General features: G+C 43.5%; 1 protein-coding gene across 2 annotated transcripts in view; it reads left to right on the top strand.

Annotated features, from left to right (window-relative positions):
• The window catches only part of TMEM117 (transmembrane protein 117), a 228,339-nt gene that overhangs the window by 99,786 nt on the left and 116,370 nt on the right, over nt 1–12,183 (top strand). The window lies entirely within an intron of this gene.

A 12,183-nucleotide genomic window follows, 5' to 3' on the forward strand; every position in this document is an offset into this window, starting at 1 on the left:
TCCATGATTTTTAATCTTGCAGAATTGATTTTAATTAATCTAAAATTTTTCCTTATAATTTATTGATACCTCTGTTTGTTTACTCAGAAGGTGAACATAATTTTAGAGGAATTCATTAACACAGGGAACATTGCGTGATGGTGAATGTTTATCGCATATCACATTAAGATGGATGGAAAAGATCTCAGCACTGTACATAGCTAGTGACTGCAATAATCTGATGTAAGTGAAGAAACAAGCCAAGGTGGATACATTTTAGGACTGTGGTATGTGTTAGGAGAAAACATAGGAATAATTTCAAGCACGAATGCCTGTAAGATGCTAAGACTATAGTCTATAAAACTGAAAGAATAGTTTCTGTCAATTTGTCTTCTATCCTCCACATATTTGGAACGTACTGTACAACAGACAGAAAAAAAAAAAAAACCAAGGATTTTTTCAGCATGTTGTTCAGTATGTGTCAGTGGTTTGTCCGAGACAAATTATGCTCTGTGAAATGGTGGCCATGAAAAGCAAGTACGGAGCAAATAATCGGTACATACATTACAGTAAGGACACTGTAGAATTGGTGCACTGACTGATGTTGACAATTAATATGGATTTCTTGTGAATGAGTAATAACATTCATGGCTAGTTCTGAACACCTTTAACTTGACCTTTTTTTTGATGGGCTTCCACAGCTTTAGGAAAGATGATGCATAAGCTAAGCTGAATTTAGAGGTGTCATGTTCATCATACATATGTGATTTAGAGCTCCAGGTAACATTCAATTTTTCCCATCCCTCTCTTCTCATTTCCTTGAAAAAACTGTTACATGCAGAACTATTTAAAGCATGGAAATGGCTGGATTCAAGAGTCATGAGAATCCTGATCCTTTTCTGTGTACTCAAAGCCTTCTCAGATCTTTTCAGCAATGGAGGCACAATTGGATTATGCCACAGCAGATTCCAGTCGTGGATGGAGTTATCACTGAAGAATGGGAGAGAGACTGGGAGAGACTGCAGAGACAGTTTGTAAACTAGGCTGGTTCTGTTAGCTTTCAGGAAGAGCAGAGGGCATGGGATTGGAGTGTCAGTGTGGTTTAGGACATGCTTTGATTGCACAAGTATTAAGAGGTGCTGTGATTGGTGTTTAGATCTTCAGAGCAAAAGAGAATAGTGAGATTGCTTCTGCAATGCAAATCTCTAGGCAAAGTGTATGAATCAGTCAATGTAATTTCCATTGTTTAAGGGCAGCTAAGCCTAGGAATGTCAAAAAAAGCTGCAATGTCAGGTATTAGTAACAGAGGAGGGTGGACATGTACATTGGTGCAAACCTCCCACACAGTCTAACTTTAGCAATCTTATTCTATATGAACTGAAATGATCATGTTGTTTATAATACTTTAACTTGCTTGACTTTCTGCATGCCAAATCCAGCATGGGATTGTATCAAAGTGACATGAGATTTATGTGGGATTATTATATTTTATGAAGTTCTCCAATTCTGTTTGGAAACAGGAAGAAAAAATCAAACCTGTAAGGGAACCTTTGCACATCTTCCCATTCACAGCAGTACTTATATTTTCTAATGTTTAAGAAGATTCTGTAAAGAAGCCGCCCATCCTTAGACTACAAAGGAGAAGATGAAAAAGCAGATGTAGCCTTTACTTCAGTGTATTTGAACCGTATGGGAATTAAGATCTTACTCCCTTTTTAACTGGAAACTTTGGAAATAAGTGGGAATAAAACAGAACAGATGGGAATCCATTTTAAAAATGAGTAATCAATAAACAATAATATTGACCTAGTACATCAAGGAGAGGCTTATTAAATCAGGAAAGTGATTGAAATGGGAAAAATGTTTTGGATTGCTGTTTGTTTTGGATTTAAAAGGCAGAAGTGAACCTTCCCCCTCAACATTTCCTAGCTCACTGACTAGTTTGGGGATAGGGTCTGACTCAATTCTTAATAAAATCAACAGTATTCTTTCCATTGTGCGTAATGATAATGAGGCCATGCTATGGGCACACAGGAGCTTCTCTTTTTGTACCTCTGGTCAGGAACATCTGCTACTAATCTTTCTGAAATCTGTAGTAAGTGTTAGATGTTCTAAATAAGCATGTGAAGAGGAGAATGGGTTCAATACACTAACCAACTCGCCGCACTTTTTCCTCTTTGAAGCCAGGGAAGTATATTCTGCATCTGCTTTGACATGCTCTCCTACTCTCATGAAATGTGCATTCTGTTCTCATGGAGAGTGTTTTTGAGGCAGGCACCACAGGATTTGGCACAGTAGGATAGCTTTGAAAAAAAGGTTGGATTCCACCCAGGCAAGCCTATAAACTAGCAAATATGGCTGCCTTCTGGGAGAGAGTGAGCAGGCTGAGGAAGGAGTTGATTCCAGGTCTCTCTGATGATTGTGTTGTGATGAGAGTTGGGTGGCCTCCTGATCATCTGTAAAAATGAGCAACCTGCTGCACCTGTGTTTTTGTGAGGGGCACTGTCCTGAGCATGTGTGGTAAGGCATGCTCAGAGTATACCTACAGGAGTGGATGGCACTGAACATTGACACAGAGGGCAGAGTACAACCAGAGCCTCCTCTGTTCTTTACAGGCTACTGGTGAGGTGGAACGGCCTGCTTTCCACCTTTCCAGGCACTATTGAATTTTAACCTGTCAAAACTGTTGATCTCCACTTTGAGTGATGGCTTTTTGGGCTCTCAAAAGATTACATATTGTCCCTTCACTATGAATAATACTCATACCACATTGAGATATTTGCTTATCAACTGCCATCGCTGTTTACATTAAAGACATATCCCTGCCTACAAGGCCTACATATGTGTGAAAGAGTTAAATAGTAGAAGTTTGTTACATCTTCCTTAGACCTTGCTTAGACCTCAGAAGCTGAAGCAGTCAACTTCAGCCAGTGACTGGTGCTAATCTCTATGAATATATCAGGGGCTGATCCTCTTGAGAAGGGATCCTATTCCCATTTACCTTCCTACCGAAAGATAATTTAATTGAGATTCTCTTTTTCACTTGTTAATTGCTAGAGGGAGCTGAGAATGTTTGAGAGATCACTGAGCAGCAGAGACTCTGGTGGCTCATATTATCAGAAACAACGATAAACTCAAGGAATGATTTATTTATTATTTATCAAACTAGTAATTACCAAATCTGTACCAGGATGTTCTTTTTAACAAGGAGAAGCCAAGACTTCTCTCAGCTCTGTGCTTCGGCCCAGTACTTGGCACAATGTCTTAGAGTGTAAGCTGAATCATTGTCACAATTCCTGGCTGTTCTTTCTGACAGTTTGACTCTTCCCTCACTTGGCACTACAAAGAGTCCCAGGACCATTTCTGTCTTCCATCATCTTAGAAGAAGAATTAGTAGGAAGTTAGGAAGTAGTACTTCCAGCATAGTCTGCATTGAAGAGCAATAGGTCACCACTTGTTCCACTGACCCATTATCCAGGACTGACAGAGACACATCTTATCCACTTGGATGGATGGAGATAGAGGTAAAGACCTTATACCTAAGACTTATCAGGACGTACTATTGGGATTTCAAAAGGTTATTACTAAGTGATGAATCCACAGCTACCTTTCCTCATTAGCAGAACTGGATAATGACCCCCATACACACAAGTGGCCTGGGCTTCTGTGAAATTTCTCAGGCAAAAGAGTCACATCATTAGGTGATCATGCCTACACATCACGAGATATAACTTGTGCTGGAATGCTGCTCCCCTTGATAAAGCTTACCTGTTCTTCTGTGAGAAGGATTTTCTGTTCTCTGAGATTTTCAGTGCTAGCTGAAAATTTCCACAAAATGTATTTATCCGGCCAAATAGGCCAGGTTTTCAGTCTTATAATTCCCAAGGACAAATTTCACACCATTATGTGTTCTGGCTTTGATAGTTGTGAAAGAAATAGATTTTGTTCTGTTCTTTTCATTCATATTTCTCTATTAGGCATTTTTCATCTTCATCCTCTGTTGAAGAAGGCTTCTATATTTTCCCATTTTATGAGACTAACATGTCTTACATGGCTGGTCACAGTGTAGCTAGTAGAGTGGCCTGTGGCTGGTTCATAAAGAACACTCTAGAGGGCTGAAGTCTGTCCACATGGTCCTTGATGCTATTAACATCAGTAGCTGACAGGTTTAAGTGAATGCAAGCACACAATAAATCTGTAGACTCCTAAACCAGAACTTGTTTCTATCATGTGCACTGTTAGAACTCAGGCTAAGTCTGTAAGAACATAACAGTCATACCCTGTCAGACCAAAAATCCATCTAACCTAGTATCCTGCCTCAAAATGTGACTATGAGCAGAAGTCTACCAGGAGAGTAAGAACAAGGCAGTTATATATGGTAGTGTCCTCTAATACTCTCTCTAACTGCATAGTTTTGTGTATATAATAACTCGATGGATGCCTCTTCCCTGTTCTTGCCCAATCTCACCTTTAGCCCAAATATGGTTTTTTAGCATCCACAAAGTTATTTGGCAACAAGTTCAAGAGGTGCCTGTATAAGGAATCACCTCTTTTTGTTTGTTTTAAATTGTTTCCTACTAACCTAATTTGATGCCTGTAGTTCTTCACTGAAGAGATGACAAACACTTCATCCCTATACGCTTTCTCCCTGTTTATGATTTTGTAGACATATATCATAGTTGCTTTAATTTATCCCTTCTTCAGGCTGATGATCTGTAGCCTACTAAGTTGTTTCTCGTACACAAGCTGTTCCATGTCTTTGATTATATTTATTGCCATTCTTTACAATTTCTCCAGTTTTGCTATGTCCTTCTTTATAGGGAGATCACAACTGCCCACAGTATTCAAGGTGTGAATGAGCTATGGGTTTTACAGTGATATAATGATGCTCCCTTATTTTCCTTTCCTAATAGTTCCTAACATTTGTGGTGGGGAGGCGTTGACAATATGGGGCACTAAGGGCATGTTTTCATGGTACTATATTATCATAACTTCAAGATCTTGCTCCTGAGCTATAATGGTCAGCTGAGGCCAAATCATTTTATTATCATAACCTCAAGATCTTGCTCCTGAGCTATAATGGTCAGCTGAGGCCTAGTTGTTTCATAAATGATCCTAGATTTGTTCTGCCCCCTGTGCATCACTTTGCATTCATCTACAAAGAATTTCATCTGCCATTTTATTGCCTAGGGACTTACTTCCGTAAGCACCTTTTTTCAATTCTTCACAGTCAGCAAGCCATCATCCTGATTACTGTGCATAACTTAATAACATTATAAAACCTTCTCACCTCACTGCTCACCCATTTTACCAGGTTGCTTAGGAATATGATGAATGACTGCATCCCCTGCACAAATCCCTGTGGAACTCCGCTAATGACCTCCCTCCATTGCAAGAGCTGTCTGGCTAACCTACTTACCTTCTGTTCCCTGTCTTTTAACCAGTTATTTATCAACATAAAGACCTTCCCTAAAGCTCTGACTGTTGGGTTTCCATAGAAGCCTTTGATGAGGAATTTTTCAAAAGCCTTTTAGAAAATTCAGGTTAGGCTATTTCAACTACATCTCCTTTATCCATGGGCTTTGTTGACCTCATTCAGTAATCCTGTTCTGAAATATCCCCATTCCTGATATTTACAGAGACACTTTACACTCCTTTCACAGCCTCAGTGTTTCCTGCTTGCACTAAAAAGGTATTCAGACAATGTTGGGTGGCCCTGAAAGTGCTGTTTGCATGAAAGACAAAATAGCTCAGGAGCTATGGATGTGTGGAATAGTATGAAGCCATCTACATGTGGCTTATCAGTGAAGGACAGTGAGCTTATTTCCTAGCAGTTAAAACTTTGTTACAGAGGCTCTCAAACAAGCAACCACCAAAAATTAAAAATTTATTGTCAATACAATTAATTAGCCCTCCACAAATTACGGATTCGAATGTCCATGAGAGAACAGAACAACTTCCTAGGGTTTAATAACAACCCAAAACACATAACAAAGAACAACTCCTTAGGGTTTAATGATAAGCCAAAACTCAGAACAAAGCACCACTCCCTAGGTTTAATGACAACCCAAAATGCTCTATCACTCACCTAACAAGTGAGGGCTCTCAACCTCGAGGAACTTCTCAGGGCAATGTCCCGACCCAGGTCACCTCAAGGAGTTTCCTTGGGCAGCATCCCAACCCAAGAAGAGAGTCCTTGACCACAGCGTGCTGCTCCAGGGGACGAGCTCAAAATGGCTCCCCCAGGGGACTCCATTTATACCCAGGCCGAATCTGATCTGTAGTGGCAGCTCCTGTTGGCCAAAGGCCCCACCTACCATGAAGCCCTGGAAACAGGGGCAATCAGTAGCTGCTACACTTCAGTAGCTAAGAAGCCCTATTTTCATTGGGCAGGTGCACCTGCCACAACTTTCTAGATTATTTTGCCTCATTTTCTTTAATTTTCTCTGTCCTTTTTCCTCAACACCACTTTGTCTTATGACCTGGGTGCCATTTTGCAGGTGAACAAAAATTAAGGTGGGAATATTTTGGTTTATGTGCTTTTGCACATAGCGGAAGAGTCAACAGAGCCTGAACATGGCTGTTAGTATTATCCTGAAAACAGAAATGTCTCTGCCTGTGGTAAGACCTATATTCTGATTATGTGCATGGATTACATGTTTCAGAGAACATCAACCATAGATACTTGACCTCTCTTTCCTGAAAACTTATATAGTCTGTGGATCTCTTAGGTTGAATAGAGAGGGTCTTAACAAGTTTTTGATATTTTTGTAGTCAGGAAGAATGTTTGGATCATAATCTTGGACAAAGGAACCTTTGTCTGCTAAAGTCATTCTTTGAATCTGGGCCCCTCTTGACCTTCTTGCTAAGAAACACATTTTTTTTTCCTTCCCTGGTGTACAGGCAGTGGACACGATCTAATTGCTGTACTTAGGGATTCAACTGCCCCAAATGTATATTTGCTTAGTTCTTCATTTTGACCTTGTAAATGCTGGTATGGTCTTTCTCTATAAATTTCACGGAATCACAGAATCATCAAGGTTGGAAAAGACCTTGAAGATCATCTAGTCCAACCATTAACCTAACATTGACAGTTCCCAACTACACCATATCCCTAAGTGCTATGTCAACGCGACTCTTAAACACCTCCAGGGATGGGGACTCCACCACTGCCCTGGGCAGCCCATTCCAATACCTAACAATGCGTTCCGTAAAGAAATGCTTCCTAATATCCAGTCTAAACCTTCCCTGGCACAACTTGAGGCCATTCCCTCTTGTCCTATTGCTTGTTACTTCGTTAACGAAAGTCATCCCCAGCTCTCTGCAACCTCCTTTCAGGTAGTTGTAGAGGGCGATGAGGTCTCCCCTCAGCCTCCTCTTCTTCAGACTAAACAACCCCAGTTCCTTCAGCCACTCCTCATAAGACCTGTCCTCCAGACCCTTCACCAGCTTCGTTGCCCTTCTCTGGACACGCTCGAGTAATTCAATGTCCTTTTTGTAGTGAGGGGCCCAAAACTGAACACAGTAATCGAGGTGCGGCCTCACCAGTGCCAAGTACAGGGGTAAGATCACTTCCCTGTCCCTGCTGGCCACGCTATTTCTGATACAAGCCAGGATGCCATTGGCCTTCTTGGCCACCTGGGCACACTGCTGGCTCCTGTTCAGCCGGCTGTCAATCAACACCCGCAGGTCCCTCTCTGACTGGCAGCTCTCCAGCCACTCCTCCCCAAGCCTGTAGTGCTACTGGGGGTTATTGTGTAGAACCTGGCATTTGGCCTTATTGAAATTCACACAGTTGGCCTTAGCCCATCGCTCCAGCCTGTCCAGATCTCTCTGTAGAGCCTCCCTACCCTCGAGCCGATCAACACTCCCACCCAACTTGGTGTCATCTGCAAACTTACTGAGGGTGCACTCGATCCCCTCGTCTAGCTCATCAATAAAGATGATAAACAAGAGTGGCCCCAAAACCGAGCCCAGGGGGACACCACTCGTGACTGGCCACCAACTGAATTTAACTCTGTTCACCACAACTCTTTGGGCCTGGCCATCCAGCCAGTTAAACGTATGCCCATCCAAGCCACGAGCAGCCAGTTTTGCCAGGAGAATGCTGTGAGAAACGGTGTCGAAGGCCTTACTGAAGTCAAGGTAGACAACATCCACAGCCTTTCCCTCATCCAGTAAACAGGTCACCCTCTCATAGAAGGAGATCAGGTTTGTCAAGCAGGACCTGCCTTTCATAAATCCCTGCTGAGTGGGCCTGATCCCCTGGTTGTCCCGCATGTGTTGTATGAGGGTACTCTGGATGAGCTGCTCCATCAGCTTCCTGGGCACCGAAGTCAAGCTGACAGGCCTGTAATTTCCTGGATCATCCTTCCGACCCTTCTTATAGATGGGCGTCACATTGGCCAGTTTCCAATCTGTCGGGACCTCCCCGGTCAGCCAGGACTGCTCGTAAATGATGGAAAGCGGCTTGGCGAGCACCCCAGCCAGCTCCTTCAGCACCCTCGGGTGTATCCCATCCGGTCCCGTAGACTTGTGTATATCTATGTGATGCAGTAGGTCATTGACTATCTCCTGGATTACTGGGGGGCTCATTCTCCCAGTCTCTATCTTCTGGCTGAGGAGGGTGGATTCCCTCAATACAACTAGTCTTGTTATTAAAGACTGAGGCAAAGAAGGCATTAAGCACCTCAGCCTTTTCCTCATCACTCGTTGCCATGTTTCCTCCTGCGTCTAGCAGGGGATGGAGGCTCTCCCTGGTCTTTCTTTTGCTACTCACATGCTTATAGAAACATTTCTTGTTATCCTTGACTGCTGAAGCCAGATTAATTTCTAGCTGGGGTTTAGACCTCCTGATTTCCACCCTGCATAAACTCACAGCATCTTTGAAATCACTGTGAGTGACTAGCCCCTTCTTCCAAAGGCCGTAAACTCTCCTTTTCTCCCTGAGTTGCAGCCAAAGCTCCCTGTTTAGCCAGGGTGGCCTTCTCTGCCACCAGCTTCTCTTACAGCACCTGGGGACCGCCTGCTCCTGTGACATTAAGACTTTCTTCTTAAAGAGTGTCCAGCCTTCCTGGACCCCTATACCCTTCAGGACCATCTCCCAAGGGATTCTGTCAAACAGGTGCCTAAACAAGTCAAAGTCAGCCCTTTGGAAGTCCAGGATGTCAGTTCTGCTTCCCCCTTTCCTGGCCTCTCTAAGAATAGACAACTCTATTATTTCATGATCGCTGTGCCCTAGTCGGCCTCCAATCGCCACATCATCCACCAGTCCTTCTCTGTTCACAAAGAGGAAGTCCAGGAGGGCACCTTCTCTGGTCGGTTCACTCACCAGCTGCATCAGAAAGGTATCTCCCACACATTCCAGGAATCTCTGGGACCAGTCCCACTCTGCTGTGTTGTATTTCCAGCAGATGTCTGGGAAGTTAAAGTCTTCCACAAGAACAAGGGCAAGCAATCATGAGATTTCTCCTAAGTGCCTATAGAATATTTCATCCACTTCTCTGTCCTGGTTGGGTGGCCTATAATAGACTCCCACTATGACATCTGCCCTGTTGGCCTTCCCCCTGATTCTAACACAAAGACACTCCACCCTGTCTTCACTACACTTGTACTCAAAGCAATCATAACAGTTCCTAACATACAGCACCACCCCACCGCCTCTTCTTCCTTGTCTATCCCTCCTAAAGAGCTTGTAGCCATCCCTTGGTGCACTCCAGTCATGGGAGACATCCCACCATGTTTCTGTGAGAGCCACTACATCATAATTTTCCTGCTGCATCATGGCTTCAAGCTCCTCCTGTTTGTTACCCATGCTGTGTGCATTGGTATAGATGCACTTCAGCTGGGCTGGTGTCCCCAGCACCTTTTTGCATTTAGAGGTCCTAAGTCCGGCCTGAGCTTTCACAGGTGTTACCACGGTTACTGATCCATCAGTAGCCCTTGCATCTTTGTTGTGCTGCATGTCTCCATCCCTTGTCTCCACTGAGATGGCAGGGTGAGGGTCATCACTGGCACAATAGCCCATAAACTCTGGTAATCTACCCTGGGGCTTATGTCTGGGAGTTCCAGTTTTGTCCCCTTCCCCCTTCAAATCTAGTTTAAAGCTCTCTCAATGAGCCCAGCTAATTCCTGCTCCAAGATCCTTTTCTCCCTCTGGGACAGGTGCATCCCATCTGATGCCAAAAAAGTCTGGCGTCCTGTATACCAACCCATGATTGAAAAATCCAAAGCCCTGCCGGTAACACCAGTCTCGGAGCCACAAGTTCATCTGTTGACTTCTCCTGTAATCTTCATCCATCCCTGCAACTGAAGGGATGGAGGAGAACAGAATTTGTGCCCCCAACCCCTTAATCAGTTTCCCCAAGGACCTGAAATCTCTTTTCATCGATTTTGGACTTCTCCTGGTAATATCATTGGTACCTACCTGAAAAACCGGTCTGCATATTGGGCCTTCGACACCCCTCAGAATGCAGTCACCCACTACAATGACTCTTCTGGGGTTCTTTTTAGAATTGGTTTTAATACCTAGTCTAGGGTAACCCAGCCTTGGTGGACCTTGATTTTCCTCCTTATTTGACTCATTCTCTTCGTCCTTCTCTACTTCATTCAGAAGTTCCAGGGCCCCATATCTATTGTGAAGGGGCACCATGGAAGGTGAGGGAGGTCAGGAGGGGATTTTCCTGCCTCCCTGAGCAGGGACCTGTTTCCAGAGTCCCCCATCTCTTAGGTCCCCTCCTTCTGCCTGGTAGCAGGAGAGTGAGGGATCACCTGCCTCTTCTGGAGCCTCCATTTGCTCCTTTTTCTTCAGGGGTGCTAAGGTGTTACTCCACCAATCAATTTCCCTTTCACACTCCCTAATACTTCTTAATCTTTCAACCTCTTCTTTGAGTTCCGCCACCAGGCTGAGCAGGTCATCCAGCTGATCACAGCACACAGGGGTGTTGTCACTGCTGCCCTCTGACAGGATTGACAGGCTCAGGCACTCCCTGCAGCCTGGGACCTGGACTGCTGCATGTTTGTGTGGCAGCTCCGTCTGGGTCGCCACGTTCTTTCTGGTGGTGGTTTTGACACGAGTGGAGACCATGGTTAAGTCTACTCATGGAGGATGATAAGATGACAGCTAGTTCAGATGAGCTCTAGACCCTGGAGATGAACTGTGCCCTGCTGCTCGCCCTGCCTGTGCGAACTGCCACGCAAACTGATGCGTCTCACCCTTCTGAAGCGCCAGGCCCTGTTTGCCCGCCCTGGTTGCTGCGCTCCTGGTCGCTCGCGCTCCCTGGGGGCTGCTCTTGTACGTGAGGGGCGTTGGGCGTTGTCACTCCAGGCTCCGCCCACTCTGAGTACCTGCTGCCCTTGTTCGCAGCTCACTCTTCCCACTCAGGGGGAGGCATATGCATTTGAAGCATAATGGTCAAATATACTGTGGAGTGTAGGGTGTAGTAATGTTGCAGTGTAGGATGAAGTAATGTAGCACGCGCTTTACACTTTACTAAACCATCACTTGATGTTTTCTTCTGGTAGATACCTGGTACCTGTAGATTACGCTCCATCTGCTTTCTTCTTTATTAATTTTTGTAATAAGAATAGATGTTCACTTATTGCCATTAAAACATTTCTGATAGCTTGTAAGATATTTGCAAGAGTTTTAACAGTATTTGGAGATAATTACTTTTTACTGTTGCCATTGTCATCCTGAAAAATGACTTTTTGTAGACTAGGAGAACAAGCTATTGAATGATTTTGAAGTGCTTCCCTTCTGTCCATTAAGAGAGAAGATTATTCTTGTCCTCATTTGCTCTGAGATGTAACCATCTATGTCAACATTCTAGAGGAATGAAGGATTCAATGCCACTATGCAGCAACTAGGTTGATTTACTTCTTTATTTTCATTTCATCTCATAATGTGTATATGTTGCTAGAGTGTGTTCAAACAAAGTGAGCAACCTTCATGCTGCAAATACTATCATGTTGCTGAAAATAGCAGGCACACTAAACTATTGCAGTTCAGATAGATAGAAAATAAAATACTTATGTGTCTAAAAAATGAAATCATCTTTAGTACAGGGAAGGGCACCAGTATAAAAGATATGCTGAAAGAAAACATAACATCATCATTAAAAATAATAAAGTTTATGGGATATTGTGTGTAACTTTTTAACTAAAAGTATAGCCACGAATGTTCACTCTTAAATTTATGTGAGT

The sequence above is a fragment of the Strix uralensis genome, chromosome 5, assembly GCF_047716275.1.
Source record: "Strix uralensis isolate ZFMK-TIS-50842 chromosome 5, bStrUra1, whole genome shotgun sequence".
Classification (NCBI taxonomy): domain Eukaryota; kingdom Metazoa; phylum Chordata; class Aves; order Strigiformes; family Strigidae; genus Strix; species Strix uralensis.